Source organism: Bos mutus, chromosome 4, assembly GCF_027580195.1.
Source record: "Bos mutus isolate GX-2022 chromosome 4, NWIPB_WYAK_1.1, whole genome shotgun sequence".
Classification (NCBI taxonomy): Eukaryota; Metazoa; Chordata; class Mammalia; order Artiodactyla; family Bovidae; genus Bos; species Bos mutus.
In genome coordinates, this window is record NC_091620.1 from 76,723,763 (window position 1) to 76,750,517 (window position 26,755).

At 37.6% G+C, this 26,755-nt stretch overlaps 1 protein-coding gene across 6 annotated transcripts in view; it reads right to left on the reverse strand.

Moving 5' to 3' along the window:
• Window positions 1-26,755, reverse strand: part of MAGI2 (membrane associated guanylate kinase, WW and PDZ domain containing 2) — a 1,472,905-nt gene that overhangs the window by 861,580 nt on the left and 584,570 nt on the right. The window lies entirely within an intron of this gene.

Sequence of the window (26,755 nt, forward strand, 5' to 3'; positions counted from 1 at the left end):
TAATGAATATGTTGCTTCTTACTAGGAAAAAGTAGCAAAATACACCTTTTGTGTTTTAATTTTATAACATTTTGAAGACTCAGTTGGGATGTTTATATAACTAGAGAGTAATAAAAATATTATAACATATAATGAATAATCTCTTAAACTGGATGATTGATTCATTAAAATAGACATTTCTCCAAAGAAGACATACAGAGGGCTAATAAACACATGAAAAGATGCTCAACATCACTCATTATCAGAGAAATGCAAATCAAAACCACTATGAGGTACCATTTCACACCAGTCAGAATGGCTGCGATCCAAAAGTCTACAAATAATAAATGCTGGAGAGGGTGTGGAGAAAAGGGAACCCTCTTACACTGTTGGTGGGAATGCAAACTGGTACAGCCACTATGGAGAACAGTGTGGAGATTCCTTAAAAAACTGGAAATAGAACTGCCTTATGATCCAGCAATCCCACTGCTGGGCATACACACTGAGGAAACCAGAAGGGAAAGAGACACGTGTACCCCAATGTTCATCGCAGCACTGTTTATAATAGCCAGGACATGGAAGCAACCTAGATGTGCATCAGCAGATGAATGGATAAGAAAGCAGTGGTACATATACACAATGGAGTATTACTCAGCCATTAAAAAGAAAACATTTGAATCAGTTCTAATGAGGTGGATGAAACTGGAGCCTATTATACAGAGTGAAGTAAGCCAGAAGGAAAAACACAAATACAGTATACTAATGCATATATATGGAATTTAGAAAGATGGTAACAATAACCCTGTGTACGAGACAGCAAAAGAGACACTGATGTATAGAACAGTCTTATGGACTCTATGGGAGAGGGAGAGGGTGGGAAGATTTGGGAGAATGGCATTGAAACGAGTTTCATGTATGAAACGAGTTTCCAGTCCAGGTTCAATGCACGATACTGGATGCTTGGGGCTAGTGCACTGGGAAGACCCAGAGGGATGGTATGGGGAGGGAGGAGGGAGGAGGGTTCAGGAGGGGGAACACATGTATACCTGTGGTGGATTCATTTTGATATTTGGCAAAACTAATACAATTATGTAAAGTTTAAAAATAAAATAAAATTAAAAAAATATATATATATAATAAAATGGTTTTTGAATTTTACCTGCTACCTAGCAACTCACAAATTTTTATAACACATGTAAATATAACATTTGTGAATTAAAAACAATCACATTCTTAACTCTTTATAAAGGTTGCTGATTCATTTCCCAAACTACTGAGAGTAAAAAAAAGTTTTTTCCTTAATATTTATTAAATAAGGGTTTTGTTTTTTTTTTGTAGCTTCATCTACCTAACATGCAAAAACAAAAGTAAGTGGAGAATTAAAAATGTCCCTCCATATAACTAGTTACACAGTTGCATCTGGCCTGTGGCCTGCTTTTGTATGGTCTCTGAGCTAAGAATAATTGTTTTATATTTAAAGGGTTGTGTGATAGAATAAATTCTGCTACTCAAAAGATACACAAATCCTAATCCCTGAACCTGTTCATAGATTATTTTTACATTTGCTGCTGCTGCTGCTGCTATGTCGCTTCAGTAGTGTCTGACTCTGTGCGACCCCATAGACGGCAGACCATCAGGCTCCCCCATGCCTGGGATTCTCCAGGCAAGAATACTGGAGTGGGGTGCCATTTCCTTCTCCAATGCATGAAAGTGAAAGGTGAAAGTGAAGTCGCTCAGTCGTGTCCGACTTTTACATTTGCAGATGTGATTAAATTAACAACCTTAAAAAAGAGACACTATACTGAATTATTTGAGATAGCCTGATCTATTTCCACAGGTTGTTAAAAGTGTAGAACCTTTCCTGTCTGTGGTTAGTTGGAGATGAGAGAACAGAAGTAGGGTCAAGATGATGATACATTTCTGGCTTTGAAGATGGAGGAGGCACCATGAGCTAAGAAATGTGGGTAGTCTCTAGAACCTGAAAAGGTGAGGAAACAATTCTTCCCATAGAGGCTGTAGAATCAAATGCAGCCCTGCTGACAACTTGATTTTAATCCAATGAAACCCATTTTAGACCTCTAACCTATAGAACTGTAAGATAATAAGTTTGTATTTTTTAAGCCATTATTTTTGTGGTGATTTGTTATAGTGGCAATTAGAAACTAAAACAGATTGTTAAAAAAATAATAATGGATACGTGATAGAAACATATGTAGCCTACAAAGTCTAATACACTTATTATCTGAACTTTTACAACTTCTGCTTTGGTGATTAAAGTTTCTTAGCCTGGGCTCTTCAGACACAGAAACTTGATATGGATGTCTGCTTTGTGTATTTTGCAGGCATCATTTAAAATAACACATGAAAAGTTAAAACCAGCCCAACACAGTAGCATGTGAATACTAGATTCTTGTGTTGTATAGGAACAATTAAATTAATTAATTAATTAATGGATAGACTGGAATTTATTTCAGAACAAAACTAGTACACTTGATGCCTTCAAAGTAGTAATTGCTCTCACTCTACTCTACCAGAAATTGTTGGGTAAGCATCACATGATGACAATAAAAGAACACTAAGTTAACAAATCTAAAAGGAGTATCACACCTCTTAATATAGTTGAAAATAGGCTGATAAGTCCATTGTTTGGATGTGCTTAACAACAAACACGGTAAAGAAAATGTGTAACAGTTAAGCAACTTTAACCATTTGTGATTTCCAGGAGAATGACTGTACCTCCCTAGCTGGGAACTGAACACACATATAAGAAATCATCATAAAAACAGTAGAAGCTCTGATTCTTCCTAAGACACACAGGCATATCCACTCTGTGCTGTGCTCAATCATGTCCTACTTTTTGCACTGTAGCCTGCCAGACAACTCTGTTTGTGGAATTTTCCAGGCAAGAATATTGGAGTGGGTTGCCATTTCCTACTTTAAGGGATCTTCCTGATCCAGGGATCAAACCTGGGTCTCCCATGTCTCCTGCTTTGGCAAGCATTCTTTACCACTGTGCCACCTGGGAAGCCCACATTCCCCCTGTATCTCACAACAACTGTAGCCTATAAAACCTAGACAGACTGACTTTTTGAGAACTGTGAATACTAAACAGCAGCAGTCCCAGATGGTTTCATTGGTAAATTCTCTCAAACATTCAAAGAATAAATAACACCAATATACTCTATCCCTTCCAGAAAATAGAATATGAAAGAATATTCCCCATCACATTTTGTGAGGCCAGCATAACATTATAGAAAAGTCAGACATAGTTTGGGAAAGCCAAGTCCAATATCCCTCATTAACACTGACGTAAAAGTGTTATATAATATAATATATAACAATATAATATCAAATAGAATCAGTGACACATAGAATAATACCACAAGCAGATAAGATTTGTTTTGAGAATGCAAGGCTAGTTCAGTATTTGGAAATCAGTAAATATCAAGTCTAATATGTGATATAATTCATGAACCAAAAAGCACTTAATAAAATTATATATCAATCCAAGATTAAAACTTTCCACAAACTAGGAATATTAGGTGACTTCCTAAACTTATAAAGACCATCTACACAATACTTACAGCTAATGTCATACTGAATGATGAAAGATAGTAAGTCTTCTCTCACTACTTATATTCTTCAGCATACTTAAAGACTTAGCTGATGTAATAATACAAGAAAATGAAATAAAAGACATAAAGGTTAGAAAGAAAAAAAAACACTTCCCTATTTTCAAACAATATGATTGTCTTCATAAAAATATTAAGAGTTTACTAAAAAAATATACAACACAAAAAAATTAGTGAAAATAGGATAAAAGACTATTTTAAAAGCACTCTCATGATACTCATCTCCTGGTGTTCATACCTTTGTGCAATCTCTTCTCACTGAATGTGGGTAGTACCCATGAATTGCTTCTAACCAACAAAATATGCCACAAGTGATGTGTTGTCATTCCTGTAATTATAATGTTACATAAGATTCTCTTGCTGGTAGAGTGTTTCTAGAGTCTCTGTGTTCTTTGCTGCCTTTCAAGAATCGAGATGTTATATGTCCTAAAATAATGCAAGGAAGTGAATTTTGCCCAAAATCTAAATGATTTTTTGAGTCCTACAATCATGCATCCTATAACCATAAGGAGATGAATTTTGCCAAAAATCTGAAGGAGAGTGGAAGCAGATTCTTCTCCAGTAAATCTTTGCAGAGGACCCAGGTAAGTCATTTCTAGACCCCTGACTTAGAGAAACTGTGAAATAATGAATTTTTATAGTTTTAAGCCACTAAGTTTGTTGTAATTTGTTACATGACACAAAAAACTAACTCAAAGGTTAAAACAAAACTCATATTCCTAGATTCCAGCAATAAACAATTGGAAATAATGTTTTTAAAAATTATTATAATAGTTCTTAAAAAAAAGATGTTCAGGCATAAACTGAATAAGACATGTACCAGGATTTATTGCTGAATAAAACTCAAATAAGTGGAAAGACATATTCAAAGAGCAAAGTAGTAAATACCAATTCTTTCCAAATTTATCAATAGATGTACTGTAATTCCAATTAAAATCCCTGCAGAGATTTTTGTAACCACAGACAAGTTGATTCTAAAATTTATATGACAAAGTAAAAGAATTACAGTGAAAGTAAATTTGCAAAGGCAGAATAAACTTGTAAGTATCATACTACTTGATTTTAAGACATAGTAAATAGACATTTCTCAAAAGAAGAGGTACAGATGGCCAAAGAGCATATGAAAAAATGCTTAAAATTACTAATTATTAGAGAGATGCAATCAAAACTATAATGAGATTAGATCAGTGGTTGTTGAGGATCATGGAAAGTGGTAGTTATGATCACAAAAGACAGCACAAGAGATTTTGAGGGGTGAGCTCTGTATCATGTGGTTATATGAACCTATAGAGAAGGCAATGGCACCCCACTCCAGTCCTCTTGCCTGGAAAATCCCATGGATGGAGGAGCCTGGTGGGCTGCAGTCCATGGGGTTGTTAAGAGTCGGACACAACTGAGCGACTTCACTTTCAATTTTCACTTTCATGCGTTGGAGAAGGAAATGGCAACCCACTCCAGTGTTCTTGCCTGGAAAATCCCAGGGACGGGGGAGCCTGGTGGGCTGCCGTCTATGAGGTCGCACAGAGTCGGACACGACTGAAGTGACTTAGCAGCAGCAGCATATGAACCTATATATGTGATAAAAGTCAAACTGTACACTATAAAAATCCATTTTTACACATTAATTTTAATAAGTAAAATTTAAAAATAATGTATAAAACATAGGCTAGCCCGCAAAATGGAAAGCCATTCAGAAAGGAGAGAAGGGTGAGTCATTTGTTGCCCTGATAAACCATCAACCTGAGCCACCAGGAAGCCCGATAAACCTTACCACAAAGTTATATTTCTTACGTTCTCTTCAGAATCCTGTAATCTATTCCCCATCTTAACTTTGGTTTCAGAAATACCATTAAACTCTGTGTATAACAATTTTTACCTCTGACAATAATTATGACTATATATTTTCATATTCCCATCCTGGGGGAAAATTATAGGGTAGTTAAAGCTCACATAATATGAAGACTAGATGAATTCCTAGAATTACTGTCAATTAAGAATGATAGTAACTTGAATATATAATGTGTTTTATGTCATATCTCTTTGTTTATTCATTTATTTATTCAGGCATATAAATTCTGATGCCTTGACATATATGAACTATGTGCTTCTTATATAAAATATTATACATTTAGCTTGTAAGTACTTTAAAAAAATCCAAAAATTATATTTTCTTCTTGAAATTCAACTTGATCTAGAAGATAGAATCCACACACTGAGAGGTCAACACTATAATTGAGTGATTACTTCCATTTTTTTTTTTGTCACTGTATTAAGAAATAAGCAATGTGCTAAATCTCATGTCATCTTGGTATTTACACACATCTGCATTGTTTTAAGTTTTCTGAACTGTCAGTGATGTTGGCAGGGAAATAGGGAAGAAATAGTAGCCAGCTCCTTGTGAAGATTTGTCTCTGGAAATGTATTTGTAAGTCTTGTCTTTTCCAGTGCTCTAAGTACCTTACACATAGTAAAGTACCTTACACATAGGCTTCTACTTGAAATTTTATCTTTTTAAGGGACTGATTTCTGTTAACAGAAATCCACTAAGGAAAGACTTCTTATATGTGAATGTCTGTCTCATTCTTGGCCTTTTATATTTTGTTTTTATTTAAAGTTCAGTTTTTCCAGTAGTCATGTATGAATGTGAGAGTTTGACTATAAAGAAAGCTGAGCACCAAAGAATTGATGCTTTTGAACTGTGGTGTTGGAGAAGACTCTTGAGAGTCCCTTGGACTGCAAGGAGATCCAACTAGTCCATCCTAAGGAAGATCAGTCCTGGGTGTTCATTGGAAGGACTGATGTTGAAGCTGAAAGTCCAATACTTTGGCCACCTGATGCGAAGAGCTGACTCATTGGAAAAGACCCTGATGCTGGGAAAGATTGAGGGCAGGAGGAGAAGGGGATGACAGAGGATGAGATGGTTGGATGGCATCACTGACTCAATGGAGATGAGTTTGGGTAAACTTCAGGAGCTGGTGATGGACAGGGAGGCCTGGTGTGCTGCGGTGCATGGGGTCACAAAGAGTTGGACACGACTGAGTGACTGAACTGAACTGAGGGGTTGCTAACTTTTAATGATCTTATTTCTACGTGTGAACTGCTGAACAGGCCATTTAAAGGGAATGGCTAAGACCTGGTCAAAATAAATGTTATGTATACTATTCACATGAGTAGAAGAGTTAAAAGGGTTGGTGAATTTAATAAAATGGCCTAACATCACTTATTTTCCGAATCTCAACTTCATTTTCCCCTTATTATACAAATTATTCTTGTAGTAAAGAGAGAAAGAGAAAACACTCTGATACGTGTGTGCATGTGTACATGAATCTCCATATTGCTTGCTTAGTTGATAGAGAATTTGGATTTGCCCTTGTTAGATGAGCTAGAATAGCTTCATCCTTGCTAATTACTAGTGTATGACTTTGAAGTCTTTGCTCACCTTTCTTTAAAGTGTACTCTTTTGTGGTTATTATTCCCATTTGTACCTTCTTGAAAGATCTGTTAATGTAAAACCTCAGGCTGAGAAACTATATTTTATTATGTGTGAAGCAATCAGGCATTTACTTTCAAAACATTAAAATTTGTTGTCTTTATCCAAATCTATAGATGAATATAGTCTGATAGATAAGGCATTGATGGTAAAATGTTTACAACTGTCCAAAGTAGAGTTGTAAATCACTATTCTATTTCTTCAGTTTTACCATACATCTGAAGTATTCATAATATAAATTTAGAGAAAAATCATCTTTAGATCAAGCCAGGCTGCCACAGACATGTGTATCCAGATCATATTGCTTTGAACTTCAGAACTGATTTTATATTTCACAAACTGTTAGCCGCCTTTATTGTAGGGATATATAAAATGATTTCCTACACCAGCTAGTGTTTCCTTCAGGTGGACCCACGGGAGAAATTTCTCATAGGTTGGAGAATCAGAAAACAGCTCTTGTTTTTATCTTTTGGAGATTGCGACTCTTGTAACAGAATTTGTCTTTTTCATTGCTTTTGTGGTTAAGAAGTTCAGAGTCAAATTTACAACCTATCCTCAGTACTTGGCAATGTCCTAAAGGTATCAAATTTATATCTTAACTATTTTTAAAAGATTTATCTAGAAATATGTCCCATATCCCATTTCTCTTATATACTCATTTTAAACAAAGTAACTTTTGCATTTTTGTTATGTATCATAAATCATGTTTTGAAAATGAGAGTTAAAAATAATTTTTTAAAGATTTGTGTGTTTGTGTGTGAGAGAGACACACAGAGAGAGACAGTATGCTGCTGCTGCTGCTAAATTGCTTCAGTCGTGTCTGACTCTGTGCGACCCCATAGACGGCAGCCCACCAGGCTCCCCCATCCCTGGGATTCTCCAGGCAAGAACAGTGGAGTGGGTTGCCATTTCCTTCTCCAATGCATGAAAGTGAAATGTGAAAGTGAAGTCGCTCAGTCGTGTCCGACTCTTCGCGACCCCATGGACTGCAGCCTACCAGGCTCCTCCGTCCGTGGGATTTTCCAGGCAAGAGTACTGGAGTAGGGTGCCATTGCCCTCTCCGAGAGACAGTATACGTGTGTATAAATTGGTTTGAGTCATACGCAACATCTCTCTACTTTCTTTTCATACCTGAATCATCTAGCATTTATACATCTATCGTGAAGATATCAAGAACATCCTATACTATCTAGCTCCTGTTCCCCATCAACGAATACATGAAAGATCTTTATCATCTAAATGGGCATGTATTATACATAGAAAATTTCATTAAGCTTTCTAGTAATAAGAATTGTCATATAGACATGTAAGCCATAAATGTCACAGATTACATACTTTCAGATTTTAGAGTAAAAACAGGAGCTTTATAATAAAATGGTAAACAACTGGAGAAGGATTATAAAGTAATATATCAAAAACGACAGAATTATCTCTGTTCGTTTCCAAGGCAAACCATTCAATATCACGGTAATCCAAGTTTATGCCCCGACCAGTAACGCTGAAGAAGCTGAAGTTGAACGCTTCTATGAAGACCTACAAGAACTTTTAGAACTAACACCCCAAAAAGATGTCCTTTTCATTATAGGGGACTGGAATGCAAAAGTAGGAAGTCAGGAAACACCTGGAATAACAGGCAAATTTGGCCTTGGAGTACAGAATGAAGCAGGGCAAAGGCTCATAGAATTTTGCCAAGAGAACGCACTGGTCATAGCAAACACCTCTTCCAACAACGCAAGAGAAGATTCTACACATGGACATCACCAGAAATCAGATTGATTATATTCTTTGCAGCCAAAGATGGAGAAGTTCTATATTAGTCTGTTAGGAGGGCTGCCATAACAAAATGCCACAGACTAGGTGGCTTATTGGAGAAGGAAATGGCAACCCACTCCAGTATTCTTGCCTAGAGAATCCCAGGGATGGAGGAGCCTGGTGGGCTGCCGTCTATAGGGTCGCACAGAGTTGGACACGACTTAGCAGCTGCAGCAGGTGGCTTAAACAATAGAATTTTTTTTCCTCACAGTTAATGAAGGTTTAACGTTCAGATCAAGGTGTCTGCAGGTTTGCTTTCTTTTGAGGCATATAAGGGAAGCATCTGTTTCACGCCTCTTTCTTTGGCTTGTAGATGTCTGGGCTCTCTCCTGCTGTGTTCCTGCATGGTCATGCCTCTGCGCACAAGCACCTGTGATGCCTCTCTATGCGTCCTGACACCAGTCAGGACACCAGTTTGGATTAGGGTCCACCCTATAGCCTCCTTTGAACTTAATCACCTAGTTAATGGGACCATCTCCAAATACAGTCACTTTCTGAGGTGTTGGGGATTAGGCCTTCAGCGTATGAATTTTGGAGGGACACAATGCAGCCTGGAACAGATGTCCATAATATGAGGAAGTGGTGACGTTGGGGTGAGAGAATTACATAATTCAAGGACAGTTGGAAGCAAAGTCATCTCAAGATGGCATTGTACACTTATATATACCATGATATAAGTGTATATAATATTTAGAGTGGTCATTGCTAACATTAAATTTAGTATTATCTAAATATTAGGGAATTCCCTGGCAGTCCAATGGTGAGGATTCTTCACTTTCACTGCTGAGGGACCAGATTCAATCCTTGGTCAGGGAACTAAGATCGCACAATCTGTGGGATGTAGTCAAAAGAAAAAATTTGCTTAATTAAAAAATTTTTAAAAATATATTAAAAGCATAAATGAAATAGTAGACAAAAGCAAGCATGATCCCAAGGTAAGATAATAATTACTAATTATTAAAAATACTCCTTTGACTAGTTAATTAAAATAATAAACTTATTTTAAATAATAATAAAATATGAGATCAAGGTGTGAATACCAGTCAATATATTCCAGTCTTTGGGAACAGGAAATTGTACAAGATTTTTGTGGTTCCTATTTAAGAGAATAGTAGTTCTTTTACTAAGGTAAAATAATAATAATAGTTCATATACTAAAATAATAGTATAATGACCTATTATGATATTTCATGATTATTTTTATAAAATAAATTAATATAATTTGTTAAATATTGTATTGAGATACTACATGAGTTTTCTTTATTCCCTATAGAGGGATAGCTTGCTATTTTCAATTTTCTTTTTCACATGTGAATACAGTACTAATTGGAAAAAAAGAAGATTGAATGCTATAAATAAAGATAGTATTAGAATAGCACTTGATTAGGAATAAGAAAGTATTTTTTTTTTTTTGGTCAGGCCATAAGGCTTGTGGAATCTTCATTCCCTGACCTGGGATTTAACCTGTGTCTCCTGCAGTAGAAGCAGAGATTCCTAACCACTGGACCACCAGGGAATTCCCAGGAAAGAAATTTTTCCTATGAGATATAGTCTCCATTTGTAAGGTCTTGGTCAAGCTACATAACCACTCTAAATCTTTCCTTAGTTATAAAATTAGGAGAATACCATGTGATGTGTTTATGAGTAGTTTCCATTCAATCATTCAACACATAGTCATATACGCCTGCTACGTACCACTGTTTTAGGCAATGAAGATAGAGCACAAAGGGAAACAATTATAGTTTCCATGGAGTACATTATGGTGGGAGAAACAGACAATAATGACAATAATAAAAGAAACATGCACTTCCATGTAATTATAACAACTTAATAAGAATGATAAAGAAAAACAAAGCATAGTAAGGGAACTGAGAATGAAGTGCTATCCAAGAAACAGAGCAAATGAAAACATATGTGTTAAATGCACAATGGAAAAACAAATTGCAGAAACAAGCATATTGTATTTACGACCCATTTTAGTCCAACTGAAAATACCTGCCAAAATTTAATATTTTTAAAACAAATATTTGAAACTTTCATATAAAATAGTATGTTTTTAATTAAATGTATAGAACTACTTATAATACAATAGTCTTTTTTTTTACTATCTAGAATTAATATCAGTTTTTCTGTCTATTTGGGAAGCTGACATGCTATTCAATTCAATTAGAATAAAGATGTACTAGTCTATTTTTTAAATGTTTAAACAGTTTCATATGCTAATCTGACAATGATAGATTCTGATTAGATTTTTTTCTAAAGAAAAAAGAAGGCAAGGGAAATTCTGTAGTTCATGTTTTTAAATAAATTTCATGTGTTTAAATTTGGAGTAAAGAATAGTTCAAATGAAGATGAAAATAAAATCACAGTTTGACACCTACAGTATATACATTAAATTTGCCATATCTATTGATACTCATTTTTTATACTTTAGGAGCATTTCTAATGGGTAAGTTTTTTTTTTTAAAGAACTGACCATTTATTGAAAAGTTGCTTTTGTATTTGATTATATCATGACTGCATAACAAAGATTTATTTTTTAATTTAATTTTATTTTTAAACTTTACATAATTGTATTAGTTTTGCCAAATATCAAAATGAATACATGTGTTCCCCATCCTGAACCCTCCTCCCTCCTCCCTCCCCATACCATCCCTCTGGGTCCTCCCAGTGCACTAGCCCCAAGCATCCAGTATCGTGCATCGAACCTGGACTGGCATCTCATTTCATCCATGATATTTTACATGTTTCAATGCCATTCTCCCAAATCTTCCCACCCTCTCCCTCTCCCACAGAGTCCATAAGACTGTTCTATACATCAGTGTCTCTTTTGCTATCTCGTACACAGGGTTATTGTTACCATCTTTCTAAATTCCATATATATGCGTTAGTATACTCTATTGGTGCTTTTCTTTCTGGCTTACTTCACTCTGTATAATAGGTTCCAGTTTCATCCACCTCATTAGAACTGATTCAAATGTTTTCATTTTAATGGCTGAGTAATACTCCATTGTGTATATGTACCACTGCTTTCTTATCCATTCATCTGCTGATGGACATCTAGGTTGCTTCCATGTCCTGGCTATTATAAACAGTGCTGCGATGAACATTGGGGTACACGTGTCTCTTTCCCTTCTGGTTTCCTCAGTGTGTATGCCCAGCAGTGGGATTGCTGGATCATAAGGCAGTTCTATTTCCAGTTTTTTAAGGGATCTCCACACTGTTCTCCATAGTGGCTTACTAGTTTGCATTCCCACCAACAGTGTAAGAGGGTTCCCTTTTCTCCACACCCTCTCCAGCATTTATTATTTGTATTAAAAATATTAATTTCTGTGGTTTTGCTTCAACGGAAACACTAAGTTTTTTCAGGTTACAACAAGTTTAAGTTTCCATTTATGATAGTAAAGAAATAGTCTCAGTGAAATAAAAAGATGAAGAAAGAACATATTTTAACCATTTTTGTAATGTTATTCAAAGGTTTCTAAATGTCTAGAGCAATAAGATAGTAGTATTTTCTATTGGTATATTTCAATTTTTTTTATTTTTTAAGTGGGAGACATTTGATTATATTATGAAAGAAAGAATAATTTAGCTCACCTTTGGTTCTTTCAAGGACTGTATAGGACAGCAATTTTATTATTAAGTCATGTATTTTCAAATTGTTTTTTGTTGTTGCTCTTCTAAAACTGGATTTTGTTTGTGTGGGTGGTATTTTCTTTTTCCTGCCTTCCTTGTTTTTTATCATCTATCTTCCACAGTTTTGTTTAACAGTTTTAAAAGACATGTTCCAAAGTTTCACAGACATATGCTCAACATATATAATTAACTTCTTTCCAGTAGGAAAATACAACGACAATATAAGGGTAGGTATACACTACTAAAAAGTTGTTCCCCTCCTACTGCCTGTTTTTTAACAAGAAAATATGCCTGAAGTGTTCAGTGAACAAGAACAAAAGCAATTAAAATCTGAGATCTTATGTTGAGGAATGCAAATGCTAAGTTTTCCTTTAACTCTGTGAGTCAAGTAAGTTATGAGTCTACTGTGCAAGCACCTAGAAAATTAGAAGTGCTTTGATATTATCTGAACTATTTTCCAAATAGAGTTACTTTCAACTACTATAAAGTGTGGGTATTACTCAAGTCAATATAAAGTATTATTTATTTATTTATTTATTTAGCTGTTCAAATAACTTACTATTGCAGATCCGTGAAAACTATATAATACCAAGGCAACTTCATTTCTTTTTTAGGGACCAGGGAAAGCAGGTGAACTCACAAAAAGTATCTTGTTAATCAGAAATTTCAATTTAAGACTTAAATAGTATAGGCAATTTAAAAGGGTCAACATAAGGGCCTTATTAAAAATAAACAAGCCCATAGCACTTAAATTACCACTGTAATTGTAGAATGAAACTGGTGTCACATGAGTAGGATAATTGAATTGGGATTGAAAACTTTGGGTTGCCAGTTTTGAGAAATTAGTCTGAAATACACAAAACTTTACGAGCGAATTATCTTAATAGCAAAGTAAAAAAATGTTTTTTAGGTTACAGAGGAGTTATACAGTGGATGAAAAGGAGGGAAGGCGAAGAATTGGACTGTACTATATCAAAAGAAAAATATAATACATTGCTTCTTAAACTTCTGTTGCTGCTGCTGCTAAGTTGCTTCAGTTGCTTCCAACTCTGTGCGACCCCATAGCCGGCAGCCCACCAGGCTCCCCCGTCCCTGGAATTCTCCAAGCAAGAACACTGGAGTGGGTTTCTTAAGCTTCTAGTCTATCTTAAAATTTGGAAAACTTTCCAGTGGCAAATTAGGAGTCAAATCCAACCAGCACTCCCTCCAAATAGTCATCAGTACTGCTTTATAATTTCTTTGTTATTGTCATCTACTCTGGTGTCTTATATTCATCAACACACACACACACACAGCAATTTAAAATGCATTGTAAATGATACTTTAGTAAAGCCTGAATTCTAATGGAAGATTCTCAGATTAGTCTTTTCATTTTCCAAAGTCCATCTTAAGTAAAGGAACTAAATTCAACAGTGTACTATCATGTATAGTATAGGCACTTGACTATCGATAAACACATTTAAATAAAGATAAAATTAAGATGTCAGTTGAGTGTGCACATCTCTCAATGTGACTGTGTAAAGAAATATACAGTAATGAAAATTCAATTATATATAAAATTGTAATCAACAGAAGATAAAAATGATTTAGGATGTTTAACATAAACCTACTGTCTTTTCATTCTTTAGATAATTCAATCTTATGTACTAATCTGAAGGTTCTTCTCTTCAACCTTGCTAGATCATCATTTACCCTTTCTGAAAATAATGCTTGTACTGACTATGCTGAAGCCTTTGACTGTGTGGATCACAATAAACTGTGGAAAATTCTGAAAGAGATGGGAATACCAGACCACCTGACCTGCCTCTTGAGAAATCTGTATGCAGGTCAGGAAGCAACAGCTAGAACTGGACATGGAACAACAGACTGGTTCCAAATAGGAAAAGGAGTACGTCAAGGCTGTATATTGTCATACTGCTTATTTAACTTATATGCAGAGTACATCATGAGAAACGCTGGGCTGGAAGAAGCACAAGCTGGAATCAAGATTGCCGGGAGAGATATCAATAACCTCAGATATGCAGATGACACCTTATAGCAGAAAGTGAAGAGGAACTAAAAAGCCACTTGATGAAAGTGAAAGTGGAGAGTGAAAAAGTTGGCTTAAAGCTCAACATTCAGAAAACAAAGATTATGGCATCCGGTCCCATTATTTCATGGGAAATAGATGGGGAAACAGTGGAAACAGTGTCAGGCTTTACTTTTTGGGCTCCAAAATCACTGCAGATGGTGACTGCAGCCATGAAATTAAACGACGCTTACTCATTGGAAGGAAAGTTATGACCAACCTAGATAGCATATTGAAAAGCAGAGACATTACTTTGCCAACAAAGGTCCGTCTGGTCAAGGCTATGGTTTTCCCTGTGGTCATGTATGGTTGTGAGAATTGTACTGTAAAGAGGGCTGAGTGCCAAAGAATTGATGCTTTTGAACTGTGGTGTTGGAGAAGACTCCTGAGAGTCCCTTGGACTGCAAGGAGATCCAACCAGTCCATTCTCAAGATCAGCCCTGGGATTTCTTTGGAGGGAATGATGCTGAAGCTGAAACTCAAGTACTTTGGCCACCTCGTGTGAAGAGCTGACTCATTGGAAAAGACTCTGATGCTGGGAGGAATTAGGGGCAGGAGGAGAAGTTGACGACAGAGGATGAGATGGCTGGATGGCATCACTGACTTGATGGATGTGAGTCTGAGTGAACTCCGGGAGTTGGTGATGGACAGGGAGGCCTGGCATGCTGTGATTCATGGGTCGCAAAGAGCTGGACACGACTGAGCGACTGAACTGAACTGAACTGAACTGATGTTAGTTAACATGCACTGAAGATTTACTATCTATAAAGCATTGGTTTTGTTATTAGCCACTTTGGTTTTTATCTTTGTTGTTTAGTCACTAAGTTGTGTTTAAATCTTTTGCAACCCCATAGACTATAGCTTTCCAGGTCCTCTGTCCATGGGATTTCCCAGGCAAGAATACTGGAGTGGGTAGCCATTTCTTTCTCCAGGGGATCTTCCCAACTCAGGGACTAAACCCCCATCTCCTGCATTGGAAACCACAATTACAGAAAACTAACAAAACTGATGACTTGGATCACAGCCTTGTCTAACTCTATGAAACTATGGGCCATGCCCTGTAGGGCCACCCAAGAGGGGTGGGTCATGGTGGAGAGTTCTGACAAAATGTGCTCCATTGGAGAAGGGAATGGCAAACCACTTCAGTATTCTTCCCCTGAGAACCCCATGAACAATACGAAAAGGCAAAAAGATATGACACGGAAAGATGAATTCACCAGGTCAGTAGGTGCCCAATATGCTACTGGAGAAGAGTGGAGAAATAACTCCAGAAAGAATGAAGAGACGGAGCCAAAGGGAAAAAAAAAATGCCCAGTTGTGGATGTGACTGTTGATGGAAGTAAAGTCCTATGCTGTAATGAACAATACTGCATAGGAACCTGGAACGTTAGATCCATGAATTAAGGTAAATTGGAAGTGGTCGAACTGGAGACAGCAAGAGTGAACACTGACATTTTAGGAATCAATTAACTAAAATTGGAATGGGTGAATTTAGTTCAGATGACCATTACATCTACTACCGTGGGCAAGAATCCCTTAGATGAAATGGAGTAGCTCTCATGGTCAACAAGAGTCTGAAATGCAGTACTTGGATGCAATCTCAAAAATGACAGAATGATCTCTGTTCATTTCCAAGGCAAAATCATTCAGTATCACAGTAATCCAAGTCTATGCCCCAACCACTAAGGCCCAAGAAGCTGAAGTTGAACTTGTAGGTCTTGAAGACCTGCAAGATCTTCTAGAACGAACACCAAAAAAAGATGTCCTTTTTTTCATAGGGGACTGGAATGCAAAAGAAGGAAATGAAGAGATATCAGGAGTGACAGGCAAGTTTAGCTTTGGAGTACAAAATGAAGCAGGGCAAAGGCTAACAGAGTTTTGCCAAGAGAGTGCAGGCAAAATCTTTGCCAGAGTTTTGCACTGATCATAGCAAATACCATCTTCCAACAACACATGAGATGACTGTACATATGGACATCATCAGATAGTCAATACTTAAATCACATTGATTATATTCTTTGCAACAGAAGATGGACAAGTTCTATACAGTCATCAAAACAAGACCAGGAGCTGACTGTGGCTCAGATATGAAATCCTTATTGAAAAATTCACAGTTATTGAAGAAAGCAGGAAAACACCTAGACCATTCATGTATGACCTAAATATAATTCTTTATGATACAGTGGACATGACAAATAGATCCAAAGGATTAGATCTGATAGAATGCTTGAAGAACTATGGACAGAGGTTTGTAACACTGTAAAAGAGGCGGGGATCAAAATCACCCTCAAAAAGAAGAAAAGCAGAAAAGGCAAAATGATTGTCTAAAGAGGCATTTAAAATAGCTGAGAGAAGACAAGCGAAAGGCAAAGGAGTAAAGGAAAGATATATCCATCTGAATGGAGAGTTCCAAAAAATAACAAGGAGAGATAAGAAAGCCTTCTTCAGTGATCAATGCAAAGAAATAGAGGAAAACAACAGACTGGGAAAGACTAGAGATATTTTCAAGAAAATTACAGATACCAAGGGAACATTTTATGCAAAGATGGCCAACATAAATGAAAGAAACAGTATGGACCTAACAGAGCAGAAGATATTAAGAAGAGGTGGCAAGAATACACAGAAGAACTATACAAAAAAGATGTTCATGACCCAGATAACCATGATAGTGTGATCACGCACCTAGAGTCTGACATCCTGGAATACCAACAAAGCTAGTGGAGGTGATGGAATTCCAATTGAGTTATTTTAAATCCTAAAAAAAGATGCTGTGAAAGTATTGCACTCCATATGCTAGCAAATTTGGAAAACTCAGCAGTGGTCACAGGACAGGAAAAATTCAGTTTTTATTCCAATCCCAAAGAAGGGTAATGCTAAAGCATGCTCAAACTACCACACAATTGCACTCATCTCACATACTAGCATGGAGAAGGCAATGGCACCCCACTCCAGTACTCTTGCCTGGAAAATCCCATGGGCAGAGGAGCCTGGTAGGCTGCAGTCCATGGGGTTGCTAAGAGTCGGACACGACTGAGCGACTTCACTTTCACTTTTCACTTTCATGCCTTGGAGAAGGAAATGGCAACCCACTCCAGTGCTCTTGCCTGGAGAATCCCAGGGACAGGGGAGCCTGGTGGGCTGCCATCTGTGGGGTCGCACAGAGTCGGACACAACTGAAGTGACTTAGCAGCAGCAGCAGCACATACTAGCAAAGTATGCTCAATTTTCTCCAAGGGAGTCTTCAACAGTACGTGAACAGAGAACTTCCAGATGTTGAAGCTGGATTTATAACCCGGTGTACGAGACAGCAAAAGAGACACTGATGTATAGAACAGTCTTATGGACTCTGTGGGAGAGGGAGAGGGTGGGAAGATTTGGGAGAATGGCATTGAAACATGTAAAATATCATGTAAGAAACGAGTTGCCAGTCCAGGTTCGATGCACGATACTGGATGCTTGGGGCTAGTGCACTGGGACGACCCAGAGGATGATATGCAGAGGGAGGAGGGAGGAGGGTTCAGGATGGGGAACACATGTATACCTGTGGCGGATTCATTTTGATATTTGGCAAAACTAATACAATATTGTAAAGTTTAAAAATAAAATAAAATTAAAAAAATAATAATAAAGAAAAAAAAAAAAAGGCAGAGGAACCAGAAATCAAATTGCCAACGTTCATTCAGATCAGTCACTCAGTCATGTCCTACTCTTAGCAATCCCATGGACAGCAGCACGCCAGGCTTCCCTGTCCAACACCAAATCCCCGAGCTTGCTCAAACTCATTTCCATAGAGACGGTGATGACATCCAACCATCTCATGCTCTGTCATCCCCTTCTTCTCCTGCTTTCAATCTTTCATAGCATCAGGGTCCTTTCCAATGAATCAGTTCTTAACATCAAGTGGCAAAAGTACTGAAGCTTCAGCTTCAGCATCAGTCCTTCCAATGAATATTCTGGACTGATTTCCTTTAGGATTGACTGCTTTGATCTCCTTGCAGTCCAAGGGACTCTCAAGAGTCTTCTCCAACACCACAATTCAAAAGCATCAATATTTCAGCCCTCAGCTTTCTTTATAGTCAAAATTTCACATCCATACATTACTACTGGAAAAACCAAGGCTTTAACTAGGTGGACCTTTGTTGGCAAAGTAATGTCTCTGCTTTTTAATATGCTGTCTAGGTTGGTCATAAATTTTCTTCCAAGGAGTAAGCATATTAATTTCATGGCTGCAATCACCATCTGCAGTGATTTTGGAGCCCAAGAAAATCAAGTCTGTCATTGGTTCCACAGTTTCCCCATCTATTTGCCATGAAGTGATGGGACTGGATGCCATGATCTTAGTTTTCTGAATGTTGAGTTTTAAGCCAACTTTTTCAAACTCCTCTTTCACTTTCCTCAAGAGGCTCTTTAGTTCTTCTTCACTTTCTGCCATAAGGGTGGCGTCATTTGCGTATCTGTGGCTATGATATTTCTTCCAGCAATTTTCATTCCAGCTTGTGCTATATCCAGTCTAGATTTCACATGATGTACTCTGCATATACATTAAAGGAGCATGGTGAAAATACACTGCCTTGATGTATCCCTTTCCCAATTTGGAACCAGTACATTCCATATCCAGTTCAAACTGTTGCTTCTTGACCTGCATACAGATTTCTCAGGAGGCAGATAAGGTGGTCTGGTACTTCCAATTCTTTAAGAATTTTTCACAGTTTTCTGTGATCCACACAGTCAAAGACTTTCAGTTCAGTTCAGTCCCTCAGTCGTGTCTGACTCTTTGCAACCCCATGAATCTCAGCACACCAGGCCTCCCTGTCCATCACCAACTCCCAGAGTTCACTTAAACTCATGTGCATTGAGTTGGTGATGCCATCCAGCCATCTTATCCTCTGTCGTCCCCTTTTCCTCCTGCCCCCAATCCCTCCCAGCATCAGGGTCTTTTCCAATGAGTCAACTCTTCCCATGAGGTGGCCAAAGTACTGGAGTTTTAGCTTTAGCATCAGTCCTTCCAATGAATACCCAGGACTGATCTCCTTTAGAGTGGACTGGTTGGATCTCCTTGCTGTCCAAGGGACTCTCAAGAGTCTTCTCCAATACCACAGTACAAAAGCATCAATTCTTCGGCGCTCAGCTTTCTTCACAGTCCAACTCTTACATCCATACATGACTACTGGAAAAACCACAGCCTTGAGTAGACGAGTCTTTGTTGGCAAAGTAATGTCTTTGCATTTTAATATGCTGTCTAGGTTGGTCATAACTTTCCTTACAAGGAGTAAGTGTCTTTTAATTTCATGGCTGCAATCACCATCTGCAGTGATTTTGGAACCCCAAAAAATAAAGTCTGACACTGTTTCCACTGTTTTCCCATCTATTTCCCATGAAATGCAAAGAAACAGAGGAAAATAACAGAATGGGAAAGACTAGAGATTTCTTCAAGAAAATTAGTGATACCAAGGGAACATTTCATGCAAAGATGGGCTCAATAAAGGACAGAAATGGTATGGACCTAACAGAAACAGAAGATATTAAGAAGAGGTGGCAAGAATACACAGAAGAATTGTACAAAAAAGATCTTCACGACCAAGATAATCACGATGATGTGATTACTCACCTAGAGCCGGACATCCTGGAATGTGAAGGCAAATGGGCCTTAGAAAGCATCACTACGAACAAAGCTAGTGGAGGTGATGGAATTCCAGAACGCTTAGAGTCCTAATCACTGAACCACCAGGGAATTCCCAGGACCCCCCCCCCCACCGCCATTAGTCTCCCATGTCTCACTAAGTTCTTTTGATTCCCACCCCCCGCCAAATTCAAAGCAAGAACTGAAGCCTGGAAAATACCCCTTTAATAGCAGCAATAACACCAGTATAAGTCCATAAATTATCAGACAAGCCACATTTCATTATTAGACTTAATGCCATGTTGAGCTCCATCCAATGGCTAATGTTTTCCATTCTTCTAAATTCCTGTTGCCGAGAGTGGGTTAAGTTTTGTATACTGCTAGTTACTCTGAATATGAAATGTACCTAGACTTGGTTTTACAGGAAAGTGCAATCAGTTATTGATCTGCACCCCCCCACTCCCGAGGTGTATTTTCTTATTTTCTCCTTCCCCAACTATTTCAATTACTATTTTAAAAACAAACACCTCTTCTAAAAATTTTCTTCTGAAAAGTTATATAATATACATTTCATATCTTCATTTTATAACAGGATAAATTGTTTTAATTGTCAAAATGCGATCAAGGGAGTCACATACTTTAAAAGAGCATTATAATTTTCCTGTAAAATTGATCCACACTTGAGGTTATTTTTTACAACAAAACTTTAAAAGGAAGCGTCCATTTAGCTGCACTTGAATTGGTGACATTTTTAGGCTGTCATTACCTACAGAATGAGTGAACCAGTGTCTCAACATGAATGAGCAGTAAGTGACCTTTGAAAATGCTTTTTCAGAGTCACATTTTCTTTCTTTCTCTTTCTATTTTTTAAATAAAATAAACTTGGATTAGAAATATGATAAATTCTAACTAAAGTTGCCCAAAGTATTCTCAGAAATGAAAAAAGCCAATCATCTTTCCTTGTATATCCCTTAGGTAGAGGGATATTATAAATTAGTAAATTATATTTAATTGTGATTTTGGACTACTAAAATAGAAAAAAAACTACTGTGTTTTTTTTTTTCCATTTTATATTCTACTAACATTCACTTAATACTTGATATATATATATGTCATATATTTTTAAAAACAGTTTTGGAAATAAATAAACGTATAAAATCAAATCTCTCTTTTCAAGCACCTTTTAGTTTACTAGAAGTTATAAAATGTATAAATATAATTTAGTTCATGGTAATTGCAAAGACAGTTGGAAATAAGGTAGTTTGTTTGCCCTTGGAGACCACCCTCTACCATTCTTCACTCTGTTATCTTAAAAGTCTGATCTGTATAAATGATATTTATAATCTTTGACTTCCAATGGGTTTGACCAATGGGGAGCACCAGCATGCCTTCACGAGATAAAAGAGAGCTATAAAGTTGGAGTATTTAGGAAGTATTTAGGCTCAGCTTTTTCCTTATGATTTCAATATGGGCTAGAATGTGTCCCCCGGTGAAAGCCTCAGACAGATCTGGCAAAGTTTCTTCTTTAGAAAGTGCTCTCTGTGTCTGGATACTGCTAACTGATCTCTTTCAGGTCCAGAGGTGGGAACTGGTAGAAGCACCATGGGAGCACCCCAGGGTTCTGCCATTTCCCTTCTCATTGCATTAAACCTTGCCTAACATCTATTTCTGCTTTATTGACTATGCCAAAGCCTTTGACTGTGTGGATCACAATAAACTGTGGAAAATTCTGAAAGAGATGGGAATACCAGACCACCTGATCTGCCTCTTGAGAAATTTGTATGCAGGTCAGGAAGCAACAGTTAGAACTGGATATGGAACAACAGACTGGTTCCAAATAGGAATAGTACGTCAAGGCTGTGTATTGTCATCCTGTTTATTTAACTTATATGCAGAGTACATCATGAGAAATGCTGGGCTGGAAGAAACATAAGCTGGAATCAAGATTGCCGAGAGAAATATCAATAACCTCAGATATGCAGATGACACCACCCTTATGGCAGAAAGTGAAGAGGAACTAAAAAGCCACTTGATGAAAGTGAAAGTGGAGAGTGAAAAAGTTGGCTTACAGCTCAACATTTAGAAAACGAAGATCATGGCATCTCGTCCCATCACTTCATGGGAAATAGATGGGGAAACAGTGGAAACAGTGTCAGACTTTATTTTTCTGGGCTCCAAAATCACTGCAGATGGTGACTGCAACCATGAAATTAAAAGACGCTTACTCCTTGGAAGGAAAGTTATGACCAACCTAGATAGCATATTGAAAAGCAGAGACATTACTTTGCCAACAAAGGTCCGTCTAGTCAAGGCTATGGTTTTTCCTGTGGTCATGTATGGATGTGAGAGTTGGACTGTGAAGAAGGCTGAGCGCCGAAGAATTGATGCTTTTGAACTGTGGTGTTGGAGAAGATTCTTGAGAGTCCCTTGGACTGCAAGGAGATCCAACCAGTCCATTCTGAAGATCAGCTCTGGGATTTCTTTGGAAGGAATGATGCTAAAGCTGAAACTCCAGTACTTTGGCCACCTCATGGGAAGAGTTGACTCATTGGAAAAGACTCTGATGCTGGGAGGGATTGGGGGCTGGAGGAGAAGGGGACGACAGAAGATGAGATGGCTGGATGGCATCACTGACTCAATGGACGTGAGTCTGAGTGAACTCTGGGAGTTGGTGATGGACAGGGAGGCCTGGCGTGCTGCGATTCATGGGGTCGCAAAGAGTTGGACATGACTGAGTGACTGATCTGATCTGATCTGATCTGAATATCTGAATTTGAGTGTGCCAGTTTTTCCCAAAAATACTCAGAAATGAATGTTTTTGAGAAAAAAAATAATCAGATCTAGCTATTAAGAACAATTCTGTTATCTTTGATTATGTAGCATATAATAGTTAGAATGGTAATGAAGGTTTTTTTCCTTTAGTTCATAGCCAAACATCCTTTCATTTACTGTAAAAGAAACAATAATGCCCTATGTTTTGAAGAAGTATAAATATTAAATTTTACAACTCCTGGATGGTGGGGGGATGATTCTTCACCTCTGCTTCTCCATGCTTTTAAAAAACTGAGATTATAGTTAACATACCATAAAGTATATTCTTTTAAAGTATAGAGTGCACTGATTTTTTATATATTTACAGGTTTGGGCAATATCACCACTATATAATTCCAGATGTTTCTTATCACTCCCCAAAGAAACCCCACATTTCTTAGCCTTCTCTCTCAAGTAGTCCTATCTTCCTTATCCCTAAGCAACCATCAATCAAATTTCCCTCTCTATAGATATGCTTATTCTAGAAATTTCATATAAATGGAAACTTAACAATATGTCAACTTTTGTTTACGGCTTCTTTCATTTAGCAAAATGTTTTCAAGGTTCATTTATGTTGTAGCATGTGTCAATTCTTCATTCCTTTTCAATGTCAAGTACAATTTCATTACTGGATATACCACGTTATATTTATCATCAGGTAATGGACATTTGGGTTTCCCAGGTGGCACAGTGGTATAGAATCTGCCTGCCAATTCAAGGAATTCAGGAGACCTGTGTTTGATCCCTGGGTTAGGAAGATCCTTTCGAGTAGGAAATGGCAACCCATTTTGTTTCTGCTTTTAGGCTATTTTGACCAACCATATACAAGTTTTTATGTGAACATACATTTTTATTTCTCTAAAGTGTTTACCTAAAAGTGACTTTCTTAATTATATAAATGACTTTATGCTCAACTTTTTAAGGAAGCATTAGATAGTTTTCCTAAAAGGCTATGTAATTTCAATACTTTTCAGCGTTGTTTGACAGGGTTCCAATTTCTTTAAATTCTTCACCAACGCTTGTTATTGTCTGTTATTTTTTTATTGAATAGCCATCGTAGTGGGTGGGGATGGTATCTTGTTGTAATATTTCCATTAAATTTTAATTTATGAATAAAAAACAAGTACACAATTCTACATAAAGATTAATCAGTAAACTGATATAGCATGCTCTATGTGAAAATGGGTTGGTTGACTCCTGTGAGAAAGAAGAAAAAAAATGATTTTGCAAATTAGTATCCAAGGCCTTGAATCAAAAGGAAAATATTATTCTCCCATAGAAAAACCAGAATGTTTCCCTAAGCCTATAAATCTCTTACCTGTGAAAAGCAAAGGAGGTTGCAGAACACTCCCAAGCCATAAACATATAAGGAAGAGCATAAAAAGAAAAACCAACAAGGTTTAGCATATAATTCCTCCCAATCAAAAAGAGGAGGCTAGCATGGGTTTTAAAATAGAAAAATGGAATTGACAGGAGGGAAATGTGAAATCGTCTTCTCAAAACAGAGACAGTAGGGTTTGAGGAAGGGCTCTTTCTACAGGGAAGGTAAGACTTGAGGGTGGCAAGGCTCATTTCTTTGTAGACTGTCTCTGAAATGGGCAATAGGTAGCAGAGTAGTGGAGAAGTCTGGGAGCAGAAAGTGAGGGCAGGAATCTTGGAGGTGAGATACTAGCACATTTTTCACATTCAAAAGAACCCTGTATCAGAAAACAAAAATACATTTGTGTAACACTAATCCCAAAGAAAGGCAATGCCAAAGAATGCTCAAACTACTGCACAATTACACTCATCTCACACACTAGTAAAGTAATGCTCAAAATTCTCCAAGCCTGGCTTCAGCAATCCGTGAACTGTGAACTTCCTGATGTTCAAGCTGGTTTTAGAAAAGGCAGAGGAAACAGAGATCAAATTGCCAACATCTGCTGGATCATCGAAAAAGCAAGAGAGTTCCAGAAAAACATCTATTTCTGCTTTATTGACTATGCCAAAGCCTTTGACTGTGTGGATCACAATAAACTGTGGGAGATTCTGAAAGAGATGGGAAGACCAGACCACCTGACCTGCCTCTTGAGAAACCTATATGCAGGTCAGGAAGCAACAGTTAGAACTGGACATGGAACAACAGACTGGTTCCAAATAGGAAAAGGAGTACGTCAAGGCTGTATATTCTCACCCTGTTTATTTAACTTCTATGCAGAGTACATCATGAGAAACTCTGGGCTGGAAGAAACACAAGCTGGAATCAAGATTGCCGGGAGAGATATCAATAACCTCAGCTATGCAGATGACACCACCCTTATGGCAGAAAGTGAAGAGGAACTAAAGACCCTCTTGATGAAAGTGAAAGAGGAGAGTAAAAAAGTTGGCTTAAAGCTCAACATTCAGAAAACGAAGATCATGGCATCTGGTCCCATCACTTCACGGCAAATAGATGGGGAAACAGTGGAAACAGTGTCAGACTTTATTTTTCTGGGCTCCAAAATCACTGCAGATGGTGACTGCAGCCATGAAATTAAAAGATGCTTACTCCTTGGAAGGAAAGTTATGACCAACCTAGATAGCATATTGAAAAGCAGAGACATTACTTTGCCAACAAAGGTCCGTCTAGTCAAGGCTATGGTTTTTCCAGTAGTCATGTATGGATGTGAGAGTTGGACTGTGAAGAAGGCTGAGTGCTGAAGAACTGATGCTTTTGAACTGTGGTGTTGGAGAAGACTCTTGAGAGTCCCTTGGACTGCAAGGAGATCCAACTATTCCATTCTGAAGGAGATCAGTCCTGGGTGTTCACTGGAAGGACTGATGCTAAAGCTGAAACTCCAGTACTTTGGCCACCTCATGCGAAGAGTTGACTCATTGGAAAAGACTCTGATGCTGGGAGGGATTGGGGGCAGGAGGAGAAGGGGACGACAGAGGATGAGATGGCTGGATGGCATCACTGACTCAATGGACATGAGTTTAAGTAAACTCTGGGAGTTGGTGATGGACAGGGAGGCCTGGCGTGCTGTGATTCATGGGGTTGCAAAGAGTTGGACACGACTGAGTGAACTGAACTGAACTGAACTGAAGGAGGAATTGTTTAGTTGCCAAGTCATGTCTGACTCTTGTGACCTCATGGACCGTAGCTGACCAGGCTCCTCTTTCCATTAGATTTCCCAGGCAAGAATACTCGAGTGGGTTGCCATTTCCTTCTCCAGGGATCACACCTGCTTCTCCTGTATCTCCTGCATAGCAGGTGAGTTATACTGATTCATTAAGGAGGATAATAACCCTGTTAAAATAATTAAAAGTTAATTTCTCATTATCCAGGCACACAGGGGATCCAGTCCAATTTATTCTAACTTGGAAAAAATAAAGTAATGTGGCATTTTTGTTAATGACTAGGCTGGAGTAAAATTCATGTGAATTGCTTCCTGAGATTAAGGATCCTGTGTTAAAATCAAGACACTATATACAAGAAGAGAGGGGATAGCATATACTTATATTTCCCTTGATTCAGAGTCTTTCCTATAAGTTTGCTTTATGACCACAAGAGAAGTGCTTCTGGCATTTTGGAAGTGGGCATTGGAAAAGATTCTCTTGGTTTGCAAAAATCATCTGGTAAAGGTGGAATAAGATTCTTCCTCACTCTCACGTTTATGAGAGCTTTTTCATTACCGGGATGAGAAGGTATCAAGGTAATCACATACTTTGAAGGTAACATTTTGTCA